This window comes from Vulpes lagopus, chromosome 3 (assembly GCF_018345385.1).
Source record: "Vulpes lagopus strain Blue_001 chromosome 3, ASM1834538v1, whole genome shotgun sequence".
NCBI classification, from domain to species: domain Eukaryota; kingdom Metazoa; phylum Chordata; class Mammalia; order Carnivora; family Canidae; genus Vulpes; species Vulpes lagopus.
In genome coordinates this window covers 10,031,305-10,038,739 of record NC_054826.1, presented here as the reverse complement: position 1 = coordinate 10,038,739, position 7,435 = coordinate 10,031,305, and the positions used below count along the sequence as shown (strand labels likewise).

At 36.5% G+C, this 7,435-nt stretch overlaps 1 pseudogene; it reads left to right on the top strand.

Annotated features, from left to right (window-relative positions):
- The first annotated feature begins 2,672 nt into the window (after nt 1-2,672).
- On the top strand, nt 2,673-6,925 carry LOC121486586 (annotated as a pseudogene).
- The last annotated feature ends 510 nt before the right edge of the window (nt 6,926-7,435 follow it).

Genomic DNA, 7,435 nt, shown 5'->3' with positions numbered 1-7,435 from the left:
ATCACAACCTGCGTGGAAGGCAGATGCTTAACCGCTGAGCCACGCAAGCATCCTTCCATTTTTTTCTTTACAGGTAAAAGGAAATGCACACAAACTTAGGGAAGGAGAGAAGGAAGGAAGGAAGGAAGGAAAGAAGGAAAGAAGTTTCTCTTCTTACTCATACACAAAAAGTAACGTACCACGTCCATTTTAATGCAACTTGATTTTATCACTTAACAAATTGTATTCCAAAATATGCAATATATAATATATTATGTAGAAATTTCCCCAAATGCTTTTCACAGATACATAGTACTCCACTGTGTAGTATATTGTAGTAGATTCAATTGTTGGATTTTTACTTTGAATTTTTGGATGTTGGTGTAGATTCCAATTGTGTACTAGTATCAAGAATGTTACATGGAGGATCACTTGGTACATGTCATTTCAAATTAATGTTAGTGTAATTTGAAGTCTTTGGGATAGATTTTAATCCAAAGAGGGATTGCTAGGATAAAAACTAGATGCATATGTAGTTTTTCTAGACATTGCCAAAAGGTCCTCCACAGATGTCATCCCATTTTACAAAATCTAAGAGTGCTTCCTTCCTCCTTAGCCCTACCAACAGAGTGTGTTATAAAACCTTTCATAGGGGGATCCCTGGGTGGCGCAGCGGTTTGGCGCCTGCCTTTGGCCCAGGGCGCCATCCTGGAGACCCGGGATCGAATCCCATGTCGGGCTCCCGGTGCATGGAGCCTGCTTCTCCCTCTGCCTGTGTCTCTGCCTCTCTCTCTCTCTCTCTCTGACTATCATAAATAAATAAAAATTTAAAACCTTTCATATATTTTTGAATCTTAATTTGCATTTTTCTCATTATGACATTTATAATACAATGGCACATATATTTACAACAAATATTACTTCATCTGAAATATGAAATCTACATTCTTTGGATCTGAGTAACCCAGGGGAATATCTTGTGTTAATAACACAAGTACCTATTTAATTGTAAGTAATTAAAGTAATTTTAAACCATACATTTTACTCACTACTGCAGTTTAAAGAGATATAGCTAGGAGAAAGAAAAAAAGAAGGAAGGAAGGAAGGAAGGAATGAAGGAAAGAAGAAAGAAATAAAGAAAGAAAAAGAAAGAAAGAAAGAAAGAAAGAAAGAAAGAAAGAAAGAAAGAAGAAAGAAAGAAAGAAAGAAAGAAAGAAAGAAAGAAAGAAAGAAAGAGAAAAGGGGTGGGGAAGGAGACAGGGAAGGAAGACGGAAGGAAGAAAGAAGGAAAAAATGTAAGCTAGCTCTAAATCAAGACAATAAAGAATATGAATAAATTAGAAAGAACTGCTTAAATTAATGTAATTATCTTTGCTTGAAATCTGCTTCAGAGTTTGAAGTCTGTGCCATATCTACTGTAATAAATAAATAAATAAATAAATAAATAAATACCAGTAAGTTTATGTATTTTGCTATATTCAAATTTCTCATAGATTTTGTCTGGAAATAACACATTTTAAAGTTTTAGTAGATTCCAACAGTAAGCTGTACATGCAGAGCCTCAGAAATAGATCAATGTCTCTGGTTAATATGTTTCTTGACCATCTTATTCTGGGTAGGAACTACAGATTAATATTTTAATCCTCTAATTTTTTATTGCATATTACACAGCACCAAAAGGGCTATTACATAGCAAACTAATAAGAAGTGAAGCCTGTGTTAGCTGTTTGATCAAATATGTTTCATCCAAACTGCCTAGCAACATCAAAAACAATTAGTCAGACTCAAAATTCAATCTGAGTTAGCATTCATATTCAAAGATTTGATTGCAGGTAAGTTCAGAGACCAAATATTGTATTTTGATTTGTTTTGAAGTGGCCATCTGCCCAAATCAAAGAGCTACCACAACAGTTTGGCAGGCAGCTTAAAGAATCAAAATAACTGCTTTGTGTAGGTCAGGTTCACAGGCATCCCCCTGTTGCTTGGAAAGCACAAAAAAGTAGTGTTCACAGCGTGTGGTATTTTACTAAGTTGCCATCCAAGTGTGTCTATAGCTTCTAAATTGTCAAATATTGCAACTCTCATAAGAATCCTTTAGGAAACTATAAAACAAATTTTAAAAATCAGGGGCTGACATATTTAAAAATAGCATAAAAATCCAATTAAATATTGTAGAAAATTGAATGATATAATAATCCTGATGCATACGAAATTTATATCTTGATACATTAAAAATGTTCCTTTTGATTCAAAAAAGAGCTTCAAAAATATTGATAGTCTTATTAGTACACTTCATGAATATGCTGGTCAATAGTCAAATTTTTAATTGTTTAGAGCAAATCCAACACCACAAAGACCAGACTTCAAGTGGAATAATTCTTGCTTTTCCCTCTCTGTCCCTCCACCTCCTTTCTAAAAACCAGTCTTTCCCCTAGTCCTAGGTCCACGCCTGGGAACTGTAGGCCATTGCAGTTTCTCTCTTGGAATGATGGCCCTTGAAAGGTGTTAAAACGTGCTCTTGGGTAGTGAGCTTGAGTTGGAGGACTGTAAGAGGTTACTAGGAGGACAAGCTCCCTTGGTATCTGGCACTTGTTTGAATGCTTGCAGTAACTAGTGGATCCCAGCTGAATTCTTTAGAGGGTTTTAGGCTGGCAGGAAGAAAGGTGATTGAAGTATCAGCCTAAAAATACTAGATGCAGCCTCACTTTAAAGAGCTCACCAACCAGATGATGATCACCAGGAGTGGCAGGGGGATGTTCCCATTGCTGATGGTGAGCATATCTGATGTGGACACCAACGTTGTGTATTCTTTCCTCCTCGGCTTTGTAGTGGAGGAAGGATGTGAACAGAGAGTGGGTGCCTGGGGTTCCGACCAAGTTACAGGCACCCAGCGATGTCTGCATCCACAGGAACTCCCTGAACTTGAGGGTTCACTGGGTGAGTGAGCCTGTATCCTTCAGGAAAGTAAAACTCATCCATGACAGTGTCAGATCGTATGGGACTCCTTACCTACATATAAACTTCAAATTCACCCAGTAATAGTTGAGAGTCTACAGGGGATGATTATGAGCCATTTCATTCCCAAGACTCAGTGCATAGCTGTGAAGGCTTATCAGAAGGAGGAGAGCACAGCTCTTAAAACCAATTAAGATCTATTGGCAAAGGCTTGCAAAGAGAAGCAGGGATCACAAAGATAAGATGGAAGAACCTGGAGACAAACAGCAACCTGGGTATTCATAAAGGAAGTGGCTGATCCCTGGAATAAGTACTCTCTGTCTTCTGCCCACCCCCATCCTTAGTTTGGAGATTCCCTCTCACTTCCTTCACCCCCAGCTGTTGAAAGATGCTCTGTCCTGAGGAACCTGTTCACTCCCCATTCCTCAGCCCATATACTCATTGGAACAATTCTCCAACCTATTCTGACGATTCATTTCTAGGTTATCTGTGACCAAATCTTATGAAAATTGGCCCAGCCTCAGGATGTCTGTGTATACCATCGTGTTACTCCTGAGTCACAGCAGGACTCAGGACCCCAACTTGTGGTCGTTTAGTAGGGTGCCATCACACCGGGGTCTCTGGCAGCAGAGCTGCCTAGTGGGAAGGAAGCCTCATTCTTCCCACTGAGCATTATTATGTCCAGATAATCTCCGATCTCTTCTCAGAATCCTCACTGTATAAAACCCTGTCACATCTGCTAACATTTGTGACAGTCACTATCACTTCTTGGTCTCAGAGCCTCATAGACCCCCCTGTCATCACCTTCCATGTAAATAAAAAACTATCCTTTTAAAAAATTTTATTTATTCATGAGAGACACAGAGAGAGGCAGAGACATAGGCAGAGGGAGAAGCAGGCTTCCTACGGGGAGCCCCATGTGGGACTCGATCCCAGGACCCTAAGATCATGCCCTGAGCCCAGGGAGATGCTCAACCACTGAGCCACCAGGTGTCCCAAAACCTTTTTTTCTTAAAGTATACACTGACTTGTTTTGTCATGTAACCAGTGTTGATTTGATGTATTGGGTATGAAATGGCAGCATCCTCAGTTGAGAAAACAAAACAAAACAAAACAAAACACCCATCATCTGCAATACCAGTGTGGTCATGAGTTGTGTTCATATGCTACAGATGAATTAAAGTATGGAAACAAAATTAAGTTGGCCTAGGTCACCTTTATTTGATCACAATAAAAATTTACTTGCTAAGGTCTACAAACTTATTTTTTGTGTCTCCTACAGCATATCAATGACTTTGACAGACTAGAATTGATAAACTAGCCTTTCTTTCTTTCTTCTTTCTTTCTTTCTTTCTTTCTTTCTTTCTTTCTTTCTTTCTTTCTTTCTTTTTTTTTTTGTGAAATAAAAATAACACTTGTTTCTGTTCCTTGTTGCTTTGGCGTAGTTCTCATGTCCCTTTTGTGACAATTTTCACTTCTACCCACCAGACTGTGTTTACTTTGAATATATATAATTGTCTCTTGTATTGTTAAACTTCTATTATATTTTTCTTCTGAAAAAATTAGCCAGGTAATCACCAGAACATTTTCTGCAAATAAAAGCACATGCAAAACATAAAATGTAACAAAAGAAAAGCAAATGTGATACTTAAAGTTCCTTGAGAATTCAGGATTAGAATTAGCAACTCAAACATAATCCACTAAAATTTGTGAAATTTAATGTATTTAATATAACTTGGCTCTTGCTCTAGAACAAAAAGATATTTTAGGATATAAAACTCTTACATACATATATATTTTTAAAACTAATAAATGATTAAAATGACTTTTTCTTATTAAGTATCTGTCCACGTTGCCAAAGGCATTGCACAGGCAGATTAAAATGCAGTACATTTTTTAAATTAATAGACCATTTTTTTAGAGCAGTTAAGATTATCAAAAGAATTAAGTGGAAAGTACTGACTTCCCAATTACCCCTTTTTTTTGGTCTTTAGGTCTTTAGCATTTTTTTTTAAATCTGGTCTATAAAAGTCCCTGACTCACTAAACTTTCCATCTTATTTTATTTTACTTTAAATATTTTATTTTTAAGTAATCTCTACACCCAACATGGGGCTCAAAGTCATGACCCTGAGATCAAGTCGTGTACTCTACTGACTGAGCCAGCCAGATTCCCTTAAACTTTCCATTTTAATTCATCCACAGTTAACACTGTAAAAGCAATCATTTTTAGATGAAAGTCTTAGCATCTGTCATATCTCTGTTGTAAACTAAAGTTGGAATATTGAAGAATATGTCAATTCTTTAGTAAACATCCCTGACTCTATCACATAGATAAAGATGACATTGTGGCCATAATTCTCAAATTTTAGCAGGCAATGGGAATCACTAGAAAAGCCTGTTCAACCCTGGATTGCTGATTCAAGTTCTGAAGAAATAACAAACTTAGTAAAGTAAATGTTATAAAGTTAAACACACACATTTGAATATTTGTGTAAATAAGAAAAGCTGAGGTTTTAGATTCCTTATAAATATCAAAGTCCATTGTGTCCTCAAAACATAAATATGAGCCCAGTTCCAAAAACTATTTGTAGTATCTACAAAAGCTAAACACACACATTTTCAAAGATCATCAATCCCATCCTAGTATATACCTGAGCCCAACATCAGTGCACCCATAAGCTCACAAAAAAGCATGTACTAGAATATTCATGATAGCATTATTTGTAAGCCCAAACTGAAAACTACCACATAAATGTCCAGTCACATAAGAAGCCATAAAAAATTAAGGAATATTCACAAAATGAGAATCAATTATTTATAATGTGCACAATGCATAATTTATTAATATTAGTATAAAAGGGGCAACACTAATCTTTGGTTTTAGAAGTCAGGAGAATAGTTAACTGGAGCAGTGACTGGGATGAGAATGTTCTGTTTTTTTTACTTTATTTTTAATTTTTAAATTTTTTATTTATTTTATTTTTTTGGGGGGGGATGAGAATGTTCTAAGGCTGACAGAGTTTTTGATCTGACTCCAACTAAACTGCGGTCTTCTGATCGTGAAATCAATTCACTGAGCTGAACCCTTCTGATATGGGCGCTATTCTCTGTAAATAATATACGCAATAAAAACTTTAAAGTACATAGAAATTAAAAATTTCTTTCCCATGTATTGCATTTTGCAAATAGTTTATTAAAAATAAGTAGAAAAGCTTTCATTGCTACATGCTTTGTAAATCAAAAGAAAAAAGTAATCTAACTTTCAAAGGCTTTTCAGATCACTCAAGAAAACAAAATTAAGAGCCCAAGCAGCATCAGGAATAGGTACCAAAAATAAATAAAGATAAATGATGTAAATATCTGGGAAATAGTGCTATTGATACTGGTCCTATGGGCTCTATGGCAATGGGTTCTTCTATGAATTTCATGACAACTACATCCAGCATAAATTCAATCTCACTGGAGTCAATGAGCAGGTGCCTCACTATCCACAAAGCTAGACATGACCTTGGACCTGGAGTCTGATGAAGAGTTAGAAGACAACCCCAATCAGAGTGACCTGATTGAATTGGCAGCCCAGATGCTTTATGGATTGACCTACTATTCCTGCTATGTCTTTGCCAACCTTAGCATCATCCAGATGTTAGAAAATACCCACAGGGAGATTTTGGCTGCTGTCATCCCATGGGTACTATGAGAACCAGCCAGTGCTTCCATCAGCTTTCCAGACATCCCAGGGGAAGCCATGATGAACCTATTCCAAGTGCATAGACATACACACATGAAGACAACCTGAAACACCACCACACAGGCTGCGCCTACGTCGGCATCTGTTTTTCTCACACACTTTTCATAGAGCATCCCAAATGGCAGCTCAAGCAGCTCACCTGCTGTTTTGTGCCCAGGCTCTACAGTTTCAAGATCCATCCAATGGCCTACAATTCCAAATCATCAGTGACTCCAGGAGCCCAGTCAAGACAATTCACTGATTTTTCACTTAACCTGTCAGTCATTGATATATCCATTCCTTTGTTGCCACCCTTTTAGGAACCTCTCTAGTTTCTTTGTTTAGTTAAAGGGATCATTATTTTGGTGGGACTATAAAATAAAGTGGAAGAAAAAGGAAAAAGCATTTATTCAAAATTTATATAAAATCTTAGATCTCTTCAGGAAAATATAAGATTTCACGTCTTCTGACACTGAAATTGCAAAATGATATGTCATTGTTGTGGATAACTCCATGCTAATATATTGAATTACTAAATAAAATTGACCATTCTTACTAAAACATATTAGCAAAATTAATTAATGAGCAAGGAGAATATGGTACAGTACAAAAATAATGAAGAATTGTTTTTTAACCTGCAAAAACTACCATTTTGAAAAGATAGAGTGTATGGCTTTACAGAGAAATTTTCCATACATCTAAAAGCAGCTAAATCTCAGAGTATGTAAATAGCTCTAGGATACAGGTTGAAATGAACATTGCATGTGTTGAA